At 47.4% G+C, this 18,179-nt stretch overlaps 1 protein-coding gene across 7 annotated transcripts in view; it reads right to left on the bottom strand.

The window, feature by feature from the left end:
* The window catches only part of LOC135223690 (uncharacterized), a 171,259-nt gene that overhangs the window by 151,800 nt on the left and 1,280 nt on the right, over positions 1-18,179 (bottom strand). Inside the window, exon 1 of one of the 7 annotated variants that reach the window (XM_064262393.1) lies at positions 7,683-7,819. The exons of the other annotated variants lie outside the window; for them this stretch is intronic. The gene's annotated coding sequence lies outside the window, so the exon portion shown is untranslated. Of the gene's footprint in view, positions 1-7,682; positions 7,820-18,179 lie in introns of those variants that run through there. 7 annotated transcript variants of the gene reach the window in all.

Genomic DNA, 18,179 nt, shown 5'->3' with positions numbered 1-18,179 from the left:
CGACAGAAAAAATATGAATAGAAAATGGAATGGTTCCTGATATCCCGCCTCCCAGCGGCGGGGAATGGGTACTACCACCTGGCCGCCCACTGCGTGTGCCGCGAGTTTTGAAATTCTGTCGGACTTCAGAAAATACAGCTATATATATATCTGTCAGGTAAGTGGCATGAACAAAATTAAAATTTCCCTTCTTGCAAACTATGTGAGTGTCTACCGAAAAGTTCGGTAGTTACACGTAAACAATTCTTCGAAATTTTCGAAGCCAAAGTTATTAAAACAAATTAATATGCGTATGCCGAACCAAAGATCCAGTACTTCCCTGCAAAAGATAGCCCAGAAGATCGATGGCGATGAAATCCAAAAATCAAGTCAGGAGGAACTGCAAACGTTGTTTACATTCCAAGCGACAGAGAAAATATGATAGAAAACAGGAATGGTTCCTAATCCTGCCACCCAGGGCAGGACGGCAGATCACCTGACCTACCTGCAGCGTATGCCACAAAATTTGAATTTCTGTCGGGGACGATGGAGTCTTAGCTATGTATTCGCGTTCTCCAGATTCGCGGACTCACACATTCGCGGATTTCTCTGGGGGACGTTTCCCTGCATTATTCGCGGAAAATTCACGCATTCGCGGTATTTTTCTATGAGAAATATCCACAAATTCCTGGTTTTTTTTATGAATTTCATCATAAAATGTTATTGTTATAATACAATTAAGTTTGTTCATACTTACCTGGCAGATATATATATAGCTGTATTTTCTGACGTCCGACAGAATTTCAAAACTCGCGGCACACGCAGTGGGCGGGCCAGGTGGTAGTACCCCATTCCGCCGCTGGGAGGCGGATATCAGGAACCATTCCCATTTTCTATTCATATTTTATTCATGACCCTTGTCTCCTGAGGGGAGGAGGGTGGGCACTCTAATTATATATATCTGCCAGGTAAGTATGAACAAACTTAATTGTATTATAACAATAACATTTTGTTCATGAAACTTACCTGTCAGATATATATATAGCTGAATCCCACCTTCGGATGGTGGGAAGAGACAGAATAGGATTTTTTAGGAAACTTAAATTAGTAAATGATGCACTTCTTGGTTCCTTACCTGTTAGCAAAGTAGACTCTGTGATTACTGTCACTTAAGCCTGCTTCTGCTTTTATCAGAGTTGCCAGCCAGGTGTAGACCTGTAGAGCTGGTGCACTCTGGATGCTCTGTCAACGGGGACATGACCTCAACGTGACAAGACCATCGAGCCAAACATATGGGAGTAACACAGCAACCGACCACCACCTGACCAACTAACCAAAAGACCCCTGACAGTTAAACTAAAGAATGGGAGATTTCCACAGAAGATCTCACCATCAACCAAAAACACAACAATAAAACTAACCTAAACTAAGCTAAGGGATAGGAAGAGAGCTACCTTTAGCCTCCAAAACTGTGTCTGCCGAAATGTATGGCCCCAAAGAACTACAGTTCTTGTAAATCGTTCTCACATCCCGGAGGTAATGTGAGGCGAATACGGAATTGCTCCTCCAAAAGGTGCTATCAAGGATATCTTTGATAGACATATTCCTTTGGAAGGCAAGAGAAGTAGCTACGGCTCTAACTTCGTGAGCTTTCACTTTAAAGAGGCTCAAATCAGTCTTCTGGCAAGATGAATGAGCCTCTTTAATGACGTCCCTCAAAAAGAAAGCCACAGCATTCTTTGACAAAGGCAAATCTGGTCTTTTCACCGAGCACCAGAGATTACCTGAGGGACCTCTTATCTCTTTAGTTCTATGAACATAGAACTTGAGAGCCCTGACAGGGCACAGGGCTCTCTCTGGTTCTTGACCCACGAGACCCGACATACCTTTGATCTCAAAGCTCTTGGGCCAAGGATTAGACGGGTTCTCATTTTTTGCCAAGAAAGTAGGGCTCAACGAGCAGACAGCGTTGTCCCCCTTGAAGCCCACTAGGCTATTGAACGCTTGGATTTCACTAACTCTCTTCACCGTCGCCAGAGAAGTTAGGAAAAGCGCTTTCTTCGTCAAGTCCTGTAGAGAAGCTTCGTGGAGAGGCTCAAAGGGACTTAACATTAGAAGTTTCAGAACCACATCGAGATTCCATGAGGGTGGTCTTGCCTGTGGAATCTTGGAGGTTTCGAACGACCTTAAGAGATCGTGTAGATCCTGTTGTCGGAGAGGTCCAGTCCTCTGTGTCGAAAAACAGCCGACATACTCCTAATAACCTTAATTGTAGGGACTGCCAATTTCTGCACATTTCTTAAATAGAGCAAGAAATCTGCTATCTGGTTCACAGAGGTCCTGGAAGAGGAAATTCCTTCCTTTTTGCACCATGCCCTGAAGGAGGCCCACTTAGATTGGTAGACAGCTCTTGAAGAGGCTCTTCTAGCATTAGCGATTGCTCTCGCAGCTGCTTTCGAAAAGCCTCTCGCTCTGGCCAACTTTTCGATAGTCTGAACGCAGTCAGAGCCAGAGCGGAGAGGTTTTGGTGATACCTTTTGAAGTGAGGCTGTTGAGTAGATCTCTCCTCCAGGGCAAGTTCTTGGAAGTCCACAAGGAAGTCATGACCTCTGTGAACCATTCTCTTTGCTGGCCAAATCGGGCAATCAGAGTCAACCTTGTCCCTTCTGAAGCTGCGAACTTCCTCATGACTTCCCCCATGATCTTGAATGGGGGAAAGGCGTAAAGATCTAGGTCTGTCCAGCTCCAGAGCAACGCATCCACCGCAATTGCTCCTGGATCCAGGACCGGGGAGCAATACAGAGGAAGCCTCTTCGTCCTCGACGTAGCGAACAGGTCGACTAGAGGACGTCCCCACAGTCTCCATAATTGCTGACAGACTTCCTGGTGCAAGGTCCACTCTGTTGGCAGAATTTGATTTCGACGACTGAGAAGGTCCGCCCTAACATTCTGTACCCCTGCCACGAATCTCGTCAGGATCTTGATCTGCCTTACGTCTGCCCATAGCAGAACTTCCCTTGCAAGGAGAAAAAGGGATCGGGAGTGAGTTCCTCCCTGATTCTTCAGATATGCAAGGGCTGTGGTACTGTCCGAGTTGACTTGAATGACCTTGCCTGACACTTGTCTGCGAAGAACTGCAGCGACAGGAAGATCGCTGCCAGTTCCTTTACATTGATGTGCCAGGCTACCTGTTCCCCTCTCCAGGAGCCTGACACTTCCTCCCCTCCTAGTGTTGCTCCCCAACGGCCGAAATGGAAGCGTCTGAGAACAACACTAGGTCGGGGCTCAGAAGATTTAGGGATAAGCCCTCTCGCAACTTCTGAGGGTCGAGCCACCATCTTAAGTGGTCTTTCACTGTGTTTGAGATCCTTAGGATCGCATTCAGGTCCTCCTTGGCTTTCCATTCTTCCGCAAGGAAAAATTGAAGAGGCCTGAGGTGCAGTCTTCCCAAAGAGACAAACTTTTCCAGCGAGAAAATGGTGCCCAGCAGACTACCATTCCTCGCCGAGCAAGCTTCTCTCTCTAGGAAGGCTGAGACTTTCTCTAAGCCTAGCTGCTGACGTTCCTGGGATGGAAACGCCCGAAAAGCCACTGAATCCATCTGAATCCCTAGATACACGATGGACTGTGTCGGGGTCAGATGTGACTTTTCGGAGTTGACTAAAAGGCCCAGGGACTTTGCTAGGGCTAACGTTGATTGAAGGTCCTCCAGACATTTTCTTCTCGACGATGCTCTGATCAGCCAATCGTCGAGGTAGAGGGATATCCTGATCCCTGAAGAATGGAGCCACTTCGCTACATTCCTCATTATAACTGTAAAAACCATCGGGGCCGAGCTGAGACCGAAACAAAGGGCCCTGAATTGCCAAAACCCCCCTGTTGCCTAAGACGAATCTCAGGTTACTTTCCTTGAAAGAGGGTGGACGGGGACGTGAAAGTACGCGTCATGCAGGTCCGAGACACCATCCAGTCGCCAGGTCTCAAGGCTCCTAGCACTGACTGAGGCGTCTCATTTTGAACTTGTTTTTCTCCACAAAAAGATTGAGCCTGCTCACATCCAGGACTGGGCGGCCAAACCCGACGGACTCTCTGCTTCAGCACCAGGAAAATCCTGTTGTAGAAGCCTGGTGACCCCAGGTCCACAACTTGCTCCACCGCTCTTTTTTCGACCATCTGGTCTAAAAGATCGAAAAGGATACTTTTCTTCTCTCCCTGATAAGTCGGAGAGAGGTCTCTGGGAGTTGATGTTAAAGGAGGAGGATGTAAAAAGGGGATCTTGTACCCTTGCTCTACGATCTTGAGAGTCCAAGGGTCCTGCCCTCTTCTGCCTCCATGCCTCCGACAAAAAAGAACTTCAAGCCTGGCCCCGACTCGGCAGTCTGAAGGACAAGATCTTCATTTGGTAGACATTGGCTTAAATGAAGCTCTTCCTCTCGAAAAACCTCTCCCTCAAGGAGCTGCTCTCGAGGGGGGTGCCCCGCGAAAGGGTTTGACTTTCCTCGGGGGTCTCACGAACGAAGATGTAGAAGGAACTGCTGGGTGCCTTGAAGACTGTGTAAAGAGGTCCTGGGTCGCCTTCTCCTGCAAACTAGTCGCAAGATCTTTCACCATAGCCTGGGGGAAGAGATGGTCCGAAAGAGGCGAAAAGAGCAATTCCGCTTTCTGAGCGGGAGAAACCGACTCTTAGCGGTAAAATTACATAGAAGAGCTCTTTTCTTCAGGAAAGCTGTTCCAAAATGAGAAACCAGCTCTTCGAACCATCCCTGACGGCCTTGTCCAATACACGACAACACGCTGGACAGCTCCCCCAGACTGAGAGAATCAGGGCTTTCTAGACTGAAGGTCCCAAAAACAATCCCAAGCACCAGTCTAAGAAATTGAAGACACCCAACGTGCGCAGCAGTCCTTTCAAGTGGTGGTCCATCTCCACAGGAGTCCAGGACACCTTTGCAGATGATAAGAGGGACCTCCTCTGAGCGTCTACTAAACTGGAGAAGTCCCCAAGAGCAGACGAAGGAACCTTCACCCCCACGTCCTCCTTGGTTTCATACCAAATGCCTCCTTTCCCGGAGAGTCTAGAGGGAGGAAGGGCGAAAGTGGTCTTGCCCTGGTCCTTCCTTTGAGACATAAAATCTTGGAGCTTCTTGAAAGCCCTCTTGGTTGAAAGCGACGTCTTCATCTCGACAAACTCAGGAGTCTTGACTGACTTAGAAGACGAAAGTTGAGAGGGAGGAGACCTAGGGCTGCCGGCTGAAACTTATCCCCGAAGGACGAACGTAACAGCCGCACAAGAACCTTATAGTCTGAGACAGCCGAAGCTACAGGAGGTTCCTCTTCGACTGAACTCGCTGGACTACTATGTTCCCCTTCTTCTCTAAGAGGAACTGGAGAACGTCCATCCGAAGAGGGCGTACGTCCAGCAGGCTTAGGTCTAAACAAAGACTTCCGCTGATTGGAAGTTACCGCTTCAGGCACGGACTTGCCCTTACGACGATCCTTTGAAGGACGGACATCTTGTGAACGTAGAGCGTCCTTTGAAACAACGGGAACTGTCTTACTATTAGACACGTCCCTACGAGAGGAAGCACTAGCTTCCTGACGAGAGGCGCCAAAAGCGTCCTGCTTAGCAAGGCAAGCGTCCTGCTGAGCGTCCTCAAAAGCGTCCTGCCTCGTCTGAAAAGCGTCCTGCTTCGAACGGAGAATGTCCTGCCGAGCGTCCTCAAAAGCGTCCTGCTTCCTGTAGCAAGCGTCCTGTCGAAAGCGCAAAGCGTCCTGCTGAGCGTAAGATCTACTCGGAGAACGAGAACGGTGACGATCCGGAGGAGGAGAGAGAGACGAACGAGACGAGCGAGAAGGAGACTGCTTCGTCCTCTTGACGGGCAGCCTGACGTCCTTTCTCCGCTTAGGCTCGACTGCTGCTGGGCGAGTCCTTTGAGCCATGAGAGACGAAATCTGGTCCTGAAGGGACAAAAGGATTTTCTTCGTAGGTGACGAAAAAAAGAACGGGGCAGGGGGACCTGACCCTGCGCAGAAGGCACGTACGGGGCGGAGGGGGACGCCTCCTTCCTTCTCGCAGGTACAGCTACCTGCATCTCAGGGGAACACGCCTGTGCGCGCAACCCAGCGTCCTCGTCGGTTGAGACTCTTACCTCTCTTCTGAGGAGGAAAAGCGTCATACGCGTCCTCTGAAGAAAGCGGTGATATAGGACGTGAAGCGTCCTCAAAACGAAAAGTCCTTTTCAGCGGACGAGAGTCTCTCCGAGCGCTCCACCCCTTGCGCAGGGAGGACGCTTCGGAGGACGAAAAGCAATCCTTCAGGACGCGCGCCCGTGCGCGCTCCTTGGCAGCCTGGGACTTAGCAACAAGGCCTGCCGAAGGGACGCCAGATCGGTGGGGGAGTCCCCCCGTAACCCTCTTGCGGCTTTCGACATACCCACTCCCTGAGTCCTGGGAGTCCGATAGAGGTACTTAAGGCCTAAAATAGTTGGCAATTTAGGGTGGGGCCGATCTGACGCCCCCTCCACAACACTAGGGGCACGATCACAAACTTTCACAGGGCCAGTTTCTAAGGCCAACACTTTAGATTCAAGAGCGCGAATAGACTCGAGAATCAGAGAAAGGGCATTAACTTCTCCAGACACAGCAATAGGGCCCGAAAGCAACAACACAGGATTAGGTTGAACAAAATCTACCGGTGTTAGAGGAGGAGAAATATTACATTCCTTACCTTTTGTAGAACTGCTCTTGGAGGAAGACCTCCTGACTCTTATCACGCTCCAATTTACGCCGATTGGTCTCATACATCTTCCATTTATCATCTGACAAATCCCTGCATTCATTGCACCGATCATCAACCAAGCAAACATGCCCCCTGTCATTCCATACAAACTGTGTGAGGATCAACTGAAGGTTTAAGAAGCCTCACCTTTACTTCACTCCTCACACACTCTCTGAAACTCCCTGTACTTGATCCCGACATCATGTACACAGAAAAGCCAATCCAAAATCAAAAACCAATCCACTATTACGCGTGCCAATCCAACAATCCAGAGTCGATACCAAAAGTCAATCCAGATAATTTAAAGCGAGATAATCCAAAAATCCTAGACGGAGGTACTGCAAACAGTTGTTTCCAGCACCGGCGACAGAAAAAATATGAATAGAAAATGGGAATGGTTCCTGATATCCGCCTCCCAGCGGCGGGAATGGGTACTACCACCTGGCCGCCCACTGCGTGTGCCGCGAGTTTTGAAATTCTGTCGGACGTCAGAAAATACAGCTATATATATATCTGACAGGTAAGTTTCATGAACAAAATGCACTTTTTGTGATAAAACTATTAAAAAAACCAAGTATGAAAATTTTTAGTGGGTTTTCTTCAGTTTTAACTAACAAAATAGGCTGTTTTTAGCATTTTCATAGGGGTTCCAAACATTCGCGGGTTCTAACTATTCACGGGGGGGTCTGGTACGCATCCCCCGCGAATACGGGGGGACCACTGTATCTGACAGGTAAGTTGATTGTATGAAAACATCTATAAGAACAGTTATAACATTTAGTCTTTAAAATTTCCTAAAATTAAATTGATAAAAACCTTTACCAGTATTACACTAAAACCATAAAGTTTAAGAAATGACTAGTGAACCCTAAAATGGGAAAAGAACACACTTCTTCCTTTAAAAGTATTGTTAACAGTACAGTACCTTTACGATAAATTGTGCCACCATGAGCATGGATCATATTTTTCAAACCTCATCTCATGGTTTCAGTTCTCCACCAGCACTGTTAGGGCCATCTGCTTAGGGTATTTACCTTAATACAAATAATACAAGTCTGCCCTTATGAAAAACCATAGTTTTGGTTGAGAAAAAAAAACACGTTTATTTCCAGCAGCAATGATGAAATACCAACTGTAACCTTCTATTCTCAATAAGATTAAATAGGCTACAGCCTAAATAGCCTGATATTCCAGCAACGATGGTAATTCTGTTAAGAAATAATACCACTATGTAAGCACAAATTTTAATTCAAAACATTATGGCATTTTGGACATAATAATACTAAGTTTTCCTGTCTTAATTTAACCTTTGAACATTTCTGACACTAGTTTCAATATAAAATGCTCCAAACAACACCTATCCTAACCTAACCTAGGACACCAGGTTTTTTCCATAGCATGCCATAATGGTCTGAAATCATTCCAAAACCTTACCTTAAGGGGGCCGGTCGGCTAATGCCATTCTTTAAGGACAGGACTTAGATATTCATACCACTTATTAAGGTGACTTGGGACATCTCCAAACCGCATATGATTTTCGCCTCTGACCTTCGGTTTTGTGACGCCAGGGCGATTTATCCCGAAAATAACCCTTTTTCAAATTCTATCTCCTCCCTTGATATTCAATATTAAGACCTGGGATTACTACCATATATAGACCTGATGTAGACCTCCAATCAAATGAGGAGTTTTTTTTTCTAAAAGTCATTTTTTTGCTAGATATGAATTTTTCATTATGGTAAAAAAATAAACCCTATAAATTAGGGGGGGGGGGAGAAAAAAAAAAAAAAAAAAAAAAAAAAAAAAATTGGAAAAAAAATTGGAAAAAAAGGAAAAAAGGGCTTCATTTGATTTTTCTATGACGTCTTTCTGAGTTATAAACCAAATTCCAATGTTATAGCTTTAAAACTAAGTGAGAAGATAGATTTTGAAGGTCAATAACTATAGTTTTGAGATACGGGCGTTCAAAGTTTTTCCTTCGTATTTTTATAATGACAATGTTAATAAATAATGATTATTATGAATGTATATTTCTTTTTTGTGTATTAATAAATCAAAACTATTTTATTTATCATAATTTAATCATAAATGATGATCCCTTTGCTCATATATCGTAGCTTGGGGCACTGCGTCACGCAAGACGGGGCACTCCTTCCTATGTAACTCTCTCTCTCTCCTTCACTAACTCGGCTTATTACAGCGAATTTTCTTCTTCTGTATGTTACCTAGATGTTTTCCTAGTATTTTCCATTTTGGCATGATGAAATTCTTGCCAAAACAAAAATAAACAAACGTAAATGCAAGAGAATGTCAAGAGGTGAAATTCGAAGTATCATATTCCTTTTTGGCTATTAATACACCAAAACTATGTTATTTATCATAAATTAAGATCTCTTTGCTCAAAGATCGTAGCCTTGGGGACAGTGTGACGTGTGCTTCAGGCAATACGGGCGCGTTTACTTACTACGCAACCCTCCCTCTCTCTCTTCACTAACTACACTAATATCGCATATATTATGATATTCTGTAATCATATTAGAGCAAATTTTCTTCATCTTTATGTTAGCGAGATGTTTTCCTTGTCTTTTCCTCATTGGCATGATGAAATTCTTGCCGAAACATAGATAAGCATATGTAAAAGCAAGCGAATGTCAGAGGTGAAATTCGAACATGAAGTCTACTTAAAGTCTGTGCTCCTACTGATCATGGTTGAACTTGATACTCCCCTCTGCGACCCACAGAATCTCTACAGATGCCATTTCTCACAATTTCTTTGACAATAATTATCAAAATTTACAATAACAGAAGAAATATTGCATTTTCTTGTATGGATGAATGTTTTAGGCTTATTGAGTTATGTTTACTAATTACCCTGGAACTACGAAAGTAAGAGGAATTTTGACGAAATATTTTTTATACATATTCTCAATTGGCATATGAAGCTCCATGAATTTTTTCATGACTTTGCATTTGTCGCCCTATACCACCATATACTATAGGGGTTCCGGCCGGCCCCCTTAAACTGAATGAGAACTATCACCAGGATTAATGTCCATGTAGGCTATTTCCCTCATTTTGTGTTGTCTCCCACCCTGAGACCCTCCTTTCCAACAGTGGTTCCCAGAATTGCAGGATATCAGTTTGAGTTCCAATATGCCAATTAGTAGTTTTGCTAACAAAAATACGTAGCGGTAAAATTCCACTTTAAACTATTATCACTTGAAAATATAATTTCGCAGGATTCACTTTAGAATCACCATTTTATAAAGTAAATTGCATTTTTCCTAACTATACAAACCTGGCATTCTTGACAATGGGAATTACTTTACAGCAAAGCTGGAAAACGGCCATTAAATTCTTGAACAAGGTGGTTAGGCAGTAACTACCGTCTGGTAGGCGAGTAGACCCGCTTGGCCAGATGTAAACACTCCACTTTGCCTTTTGGCCCAGGTTTCAGATTAAGGACCTCAGGTTTGTATAGTTAGGAAAAATACAATTTACTTTTAAAAAATTGTGGTTTGCTCCTACACAATATAAAACCCTCGGTCCTTTACATTAGGAAGACTCACTGATTGGTGGGAGGAATCTGAGTGAGCTTCTAGACCAGACTGGAGTTCAGCAGAGCTTGGCTACTCCTCCTGGTCATAAGAGCAAGGAGGAGTGCCGTGGCTCTGACAACTTGATCAGAGTATAATAGCTGCATGATCAAGAGTCAGACTTCTGGGCCTTTTTGAAATGAGAGAAGAATCATGACTCATCCAAAAATGAGCTGGAAAGAATATTAGAGTCAGAGGCATTAATGCAAAGATCTAAGAAGGGTTGGTATTATTTCCAGTCTCCTTCCACTCCTTGCTAGAAGGAGGGTGAATGCTTCTATGATTCTGATAAAAAAATAGAAAGGAAACTCAATTTGCAAGTTTACCGCATCCAATGCCCAACCAGCAAGTTTAGTTCGAGTTCTAACCTCAACCTGAAGGTAGAGGAGTGGATGGACAAGGAGGGGAAGGTGGAGAGGTCAGTCACTCTTGCATCCTTCTTCTAGGACTGCACACCATAGGCTAGGCAAGATGCAACTTGTACTCTTGAAGGAACTGGGTAAACAAACACAACTTGTGAGCATCCACCACTGGTACAAGGAAAAGAGGTTCCAAAGACATGTGGGCAGACCTGAAGGAAGAAAGATAAAACTGACATATTTTCTAAGACAATTTGTATTTTTCATAGCTACAAACCTGAGGTCTTAACAATAGGATAATTTCTAGCACCTAGCTGGATCCGGTTAAAAAACAGATGAAAGCAAGGAATCTTGTGATATCTGGCAACACACACGTAGATTGGGTGAAGATCGACCATTCACCTACGACAACACGTCAGTCTTTCCCAACTCAGGATGTCTTAACACACAGAGGGGTGGCTAAAGGCAGGCAGTATAATGTTAAGACCTCAGGTTTGTAGCTATGAAATTTGTAGCTATGAAAAATACAAACTGTCTTAGAAAATTTGTCATTTGTTTATATGCGAACAAACCTTCGGTCTTAGCAATAGGATAGACTCATACTTGGAGGGAGGTACAGGACATCCTAGACTGGCTGGCTGGGGGCCAACCCATCAATCCAGCTTCCAAAAGAAATGACTTCTGGAGAGGGACTAAGCCCATTGAGAAGCTAGATAAATTGATATCTAACCACTCAGACCCTGAGTGATGTACAATGATATATGGGAGAACCATTGTATAGGGAACCAAAGAGCCATTGTATAGGGAACCAAAGAGAAACTTAGACTATCCAATACCAAACCAACACACAAGGATTTGTACTACTCTTAACTCCTCCATGCCAAGGAGTGGAGCATATGCTACCGAACAGAGGGTTTGACATTTGCATATTAAGCGACCACATTTTCATTGTGACTAACTTACTCATTGTATCAGACCAGTCCAACGAACGATGTGTCTATTCCTTAACCCGCTCGAAGGAAGAAAGAAAGGTACATGAGAAAGAAGGAGACCAGCCAACTAACTCATTCTTTCATCTACACAATCATCTTAGGTAAGATACAAAATGTTCGTTTTCATGATAAAATAAATTTTTGAACATACTCACCTGGTAGTTATATATATAGCTTATGTCCCTGACGTCACGGCAGAATTTCAAAACTCGCGGCAATCGCCGATTGGGTAGTCAAGTGCACCACCTGTGCGTCCTCTACCCAGGTACGTAGAACCGTTCCAACTACTCCTCAGATCTTCCATGCCCATAGTCTCTAGAGGGGAGGAGGGTGGGAATTAAATTATATATAACTACCAGGTGAGTATGTTCAAAAATTTATTTTATCATGAAAATAACATTTTCAAACATCCAACTCACCTGGTAGTTATATATATAGCTGATTGACACCTTTGGTGGAGGGTCAGAGACAGCTATCATCGTTGGAATTGACATAAGTGTTAATTAAAAACCAACTTGCGGGTTCGTACCTGTTAAGGAAGCCGACTTCAATGATATCCTGCCTCATTATTTCTGCTTTCCTTGTGAAATCCAGCGATCCACCCAGGGGGCTTAAGACCTCTTGGAGACTGTCAACCGGTCAAACCTCTATGTGACTAGACTCCCTACAATACCCTTGTTCCGGGCGCTACCAAGGAACAAGTTGACCACCTGACTAAGGATCAATGATTGTGGAAGACTGCGTCCAGTCTCCACAAACAACCATAAAATTTTGATAGTTCCAAGGTAAGAAAAAGAGTATTGGTTTATAGGATTTCAAGGAGTAGTCCCTTCTCCCACTACTGAATGAGCTGCTACGAACAGACCCAGCGTGTAGCAGTCTTCATACAGTCTGTACTTGTGTAAGGTAGTGCGACGCAAACACTGACTTGCTTCTCCAAAAGGTTGCGTCCAGGATATTTTGGAGGGATCTATTTTGTTTACAAGCTACAGAGGTTGCTACGGCCCTAACCTCGTGAGTCTTAACTTTTAGTAGCTTGAGATCCGCTTCATTACATGCTGAATGCGCTTCCCTAATTAATTGCCTTATTAAAAAGGATAGCGCATTCTTTGACATTTGCAGAGAGGGGTTTTTGACAGAACACTAAAGAACCTCTGAATTGCCACGTAATTGCTTCGTTCTTTAGAAATATCTGTAACTTTTCGGGGTTAATTTGGTTGCAAAAAAGGGATAATATGACAATTTGTCCAAAATTGCATTTTTCCTAACTATACAAACCTGAGGTCCTTTTACAATAGGAAGGTTACTAGCGGCAGCTGGATAGGTCGTAAGCTTTCGAACAAGGGGTTCGGTAGTTAACTGCTTGTCCGACAGTGCGCACGCCGCGTGACTGGGAGGTGAAGAATCACTTTTGCTTTAGGCCCAAGCAAAAACTGCAGAGTGAGGGGTGGCATGAGGTGGGACTATGTGTAAAAGGACCTCAGGTTTGTATAGTTAGGAAAACTGCAATTGTCCTTTTAAAATAGGAAGACTCACTTCTTGGTGGGAGGAATCTGAGTCTTTTGTGAACAGACTGGTGTTCGCCCAACCTTGGAATGCCTCCCTGGTCGTAAGAGCGAGGGAGGGATCCAAGCCTCTGTCCGATTGATCGGGGTGTGCACCGCAGGATCAATGGTCAGACCTCTGGACCAAGTACTAAGAGAGAGGCAAGCGTATCTCTTCGTACCAGCAAGCAAGAACAAGTTCCTGTTTGCAAGAGGCAACATAAAGTTATGGGTTTGTCTCTTGTTGGCATCCACTTCCCCCCCCCTGTAGGAGGAAGTGGTGGATATTCTGCTCCTATCCCTAGTGAAAGGGATAGGATGGGGCTTGTCATATAGCTCACCTGCATCTCGTCCTTATCCAGCATGGTGACGACCGTAACCCTCTGCCCACAGGTAGAGGAGGAGAAAAAGATGGGAAGAGGAGCCAGTCACACTCTCATTCACTCATCCATTCTGTAAGGCACACCAGAACTCGATGCTGTTTCAGCCTGCGAGGGTCTAGGTTAGCTACACGTGTTGAGCAGCCACCACGGGTCCAACGGAAAAGGTATCCAAGGACCTGTGGGCAATATCCCGAAGGTAGGAGGAGGTGAAGGTAGTCTGGTTGGCCCAGACCCCTGCCTTCAGGACCTGCGCCACGGAGAAGTTCTTGCGGAACACAAGGGAAGGACCAATGCTCCTGACTTCCTGGGCTCTCGGACGGAGCGTACGGATGTTGTCACTACCATCAGCCTCGTACGCTCTCCTGATCACCTCACGCAGCCAAAAGAAAGAGCGTTCTTGGATACTTCTTTCTTGGTTACCCCGGTGCTAACGAAGAGGCGTCGACACTCAGGACTGGGGTGTCGAGTTCTCTTCAGGTAGCGCCGTAGCGCCCTCACAGGACAAAGCAGCATCTCATCTGCATCATTATCATTATCACGACTTGCCATTGCTGAGCTGCCTGTTCCTGCCGAGACAGGAACTGGTTGGCTGCCTCCCTGAATCTGCTGATCCGCGAGTCTGCGGGGAAGACTCGCCCTGCTACCAGGGCATACCCAGGTACTTCATCCTCTGCTTGGGTTCGAGATCGGACTTCTCGAAGTTCACCACGATCCCCAGATCGCTGAAAAACTTCAGTAGTCGATCCCTGTCCTGCAGCAACTGCGAGCGGGAGCTCGCCAGGACTAGCCAATCGTCGAGATACCTCAGAAGACGTATCCCGTGCGAGTGGGCCCAAGCAGACACCAGAGTGAACACTCGCGTGAACACCTATGGGGCGGTTGAGAGACCAAAGCAAAGTGCCCTGAATTGGTACACTGTCCCGTCGAGGATGAAGCAGAGGTACTTTCTGGAGGATTGATGAACGGTTATTTGAAAATACGCGTCCTTCAGATCCACTGAAAGCATGAAATCGTTCTCCCTGATGGATTCGAGCACGGAAAGTGCCGTCTCCATCGTGAACCGAGTCTGGCGAACGGATCGGATCAGGGGAGAGAGATCTATCACCGGGCGCCAGCCCCCCATAGACTTTTCCACCAGGAAAAGACGGCTGTAGAAGCCCGGTGACTGATCCGTGACGATCTCTACAGCTCGTTTGCTCAGCATGGACTCGATCTCCTGTCGTAGCGCCACGTCCTTTGATGAACCTGGAACGTAAGTCTGCAGTTGGACCGGGTTGGAGGTGAGGGGTGGCCGAGATTCGAAGGGTAATAGATATCCCTCCTGAAGGACATCTACTATCCAGGTCTCGGCGCCGTAGCACTGCCAAGTTGCCCAATGGCTCGCCAGGCACCCCCCAACTTCCAGCAGCAGGTGAGGGGGAACACTGTCCCTAGCGTTTCCCCCCTTTCTTCGACTTCTTCCCTGACCCCCCATCGTGAGAAAGGATGGCTGGTGGAGGGTCTGGTTACGGCCCCCCCCCTTAGCAGAAGTCGAATAAGACAGAGTCTTTCCTCGGGGCTTCGACGAGGCTATTGTCTTAGCAGCCAAGGAAGCACTAGCTGAGCTCTTGGGCTTGGCCGCAGTTCGAGGCTGCCCAGAAGCCTTCGAAACTGCCTGGTGAACAAGACGGTCACTGTCGTCAGTGCGCCGTCTGTCCACCGCAGCGTCCACCATCTCTCCAGGGAAGAGAGAGGAGGAACTCCATACTGGTCCATTACGAAGGCCCAACGCCGCCTCACGCCCAGCCGCCCTGAATACTCGGTAAGGACTGCGTCCCTACGGCGAAGTACCAGGTTGGCCCACAGGTTTGCCATCTGGTGGGCGAGGAAGGAGATGGCTCTTCCTCCAGACTGACAGTCTCTCCTGAAAGCAGAGTCTTCTTCGGGGGAAATTCCCCCGGAGTTGGCTGCGACCTTAGACACTGTGAGGGACCACAGGTCTATCCAGGAGACAGCCTGGAAAGCTGCCATAGCGGTAGATTCCAGGCCCAGTGCCTCTTGCTGCGAGAACCAGAGGTTCTCAGACAGGAGCTGCTGCAGAGACACACCTGGAGTTAGCCTGGCTAACTCTGGGTTTACCTGTTTGGGCGGCATTGGATCCTCTGAAGGCACGTAAAAACGCTGCTGTCGCAGTAGAGGAGGTGGAAGCAGCTTGTTCGATCTGCTTGACCTGAGAGAGCCTTCTTGTCCGGAGACGAGAGACTCTACCTGGTTCAAGACAGAATCGGCAAGCTCCGATCGTGGCAACCCCACCGTCGGTTTGGGTTCCCTCTTCGGGCCCCAAAAAGACTCGAGCTGGGGCGTGGGCTCTGAAGGTGGGAGTGGCGACCCTTCCCCGAGGTCGTTGTGCTGACGAATCAGTGCAATAACCTCAGCAAAGTTCCTCTGGATCTCGGGAGTCACTGCATCTTGTGGAGTAGGACCGTCCAGTCCCTCGAACAAGAGCACATCCCGAGACCCTCCCCCTTCAAGAGGGGGAACGGCAACAGACCCCTCTCGGTCTCCTCCTGTCACTTGCGCGTACGTCCTGGTTGATCCAAGGACCGTGCCTGGCACATACAGCGTCGTGACGGGATCGTGCGGGGTGCACCCCTCACGATCACTCCGCAATGCCTCGCTCTTCCCGGTGTAACCCGAGGAAGTTGAAGGCATGGGAGAGGCAGACCTGACGCTCCCCCCTCGCTCACTGGCAGAACCAGTGGGCTTGGAAGGCTGCAGGCGATCACCAACCCGCGGTGGTGATCGAGCTGCAGGCCTAGTCGAGACGTCTCCCTGGGGAGAACGGCTGGACTGAGAACAGCGGCCCCGATCTCGTGCGTCAGAGGAGCTACTGCTGGTTGCCGTACCCGTACGTTCCCTGTGGGAGCGACGGTCAGGCGACCTGCAGAGACCACTGTCACGGTGAGACTGGTGCTTGTCCTCACGGCGCGTCGAACCGCTGCTGGCGCCGGCGATCGGGGGACCTCTTCCCAGCCTCGGCCCGTGGCCGATCAGAGACTGTCACGTCAACCCGGGTAGCCAGCTGGTCGCCGTGAGAGCGAGAGCTGGCCTGGTGAGTCCCCTGAGAGGCTGTCACCAGCCTTCCGCTCCGTGCCGTGAACCTGGCGCCGAGCGAGCTCTGGCGTCTGGTTCTTGGTGACCGTACACCCGGTACCTCTCGGGAACGAGACGCCGTGACGGAACCTGATGCAGCGGCAGAGCCCCTGACACCAGGCGAGGAAGTACCGGTGTTAGCCGGTACCCCTCTGGTCCCCGTTGTCTTCTCTTCCTTGCGGAAGAAGAGACGGGCCCCGCTCCCGAAGGAGCAGGAGGACCAGCGGAAGAACCCCCCGTCCCACCGGAGTGAGACGGGCCCTGAGAAGCTCCCGAAGGAGACTTCTTAGGAGGGGAGGAGGCAACCTTCTTCTTCTTCGGCTGTGAAGCCTTAGAAGTCAAAGGGGGAGAGGCGGCAGGCGACAACGACGAAGACGACGACGACACCTTCCTGTCCGGATAGACCAACGTCTGGAACAGCAATGCCACGAGCAGGAACGACATCAGCAGGTGCGGACATCTCAGGAACAGCAGGAACATCGGGAACGGCAGGAACGGTCGGCATCGTCTGGACAGGTACAGCAGTCGGTAGAGGCATCACAGGAGGTTGAGCCAGTGCCAGCGACATCCTAGGTACAGTGGTCCCCCCGTATTTGCGGGGGATGCGTACCAGACCCCCCCGTGAATAGTTAGAATCCGCGAATGTTTGGAACCCCTATGAAAATGCTAAAAACAGCCTATTTTGTTGTTAAAACTCAAGAAAAACCCACTAAAAATTTTCATACTTGGTTTTTTAATAGTTTTATCACAAAAAGTGTATTTTATGATGAAATTCATAAAAAAAAAACCAGGAATTTGTGGGTATTTATCATAGAAAAATGACAATTTGTCAAAAATTGCATTTTTCCTAACTATACAAACCTGAGGTCCTTTAACAATAGGAAGGTAACTAGCGGCAGCTGGGACGGTCGTAAGCTTCCAACAAGGGGAGAACGGTAGTTAACTGCTTGTCCGATCGTGCGCGCGCCCGCGCGCCCGAGAGGTGAAGAATCACTTTTGCTTTAGGCCCATGCAAAAAGTTGCAGAGTGAGGGGTGGCATGAGGTGGGACTATATGTAAAGGACCTCAGGTTTGTATAGTTAGGAAAAATGCAATTTTCGACAAATTGTCATTTGTTCCGATACGTAATACAAACCCTCGGTCCTTTAACAATAGGAAGACTCACTTCTTGGTGGAGGAATCTGAGTCTTTTTGGTGAACAGACTGGTGTTCGTCCAACCCTGGAGTGCCTCCTGGTCGTAAGAGCAAGGGAGGGATCCAAACCTCTGTCCGATTGATCGGGGTGTGCACCGCAGGATCAATGGTCAGACCTCTGGGCCAAGTACTAAGAGAGAGGCAAGCGTATCTCTTCGTACCAGCAAGCAAGAACTTGTTCCTGTTTGCAAGAGACAATCATAAAATGATGGGTTGTCTCAA

Source organism: Macrobrachium nipponense, chromosome 10 (assembly GCF_015104395.2).
Source record: "Macrobrachium nipponense isolate FS-2020 chromosome 10, ASM1510439v2, whole genome shotgun sequence".
In the NCBI taxonomy this organism is placed as follows: Eukaryota; Metazoa; Arthropoda; class Malacostraca; order Decapoda; family Palaemonidae; genus Macrobrachium; species Macrobrachium nipponense.
This window is presented reverse-complemented; position numbering and strand designations above follow the sequence as displayed.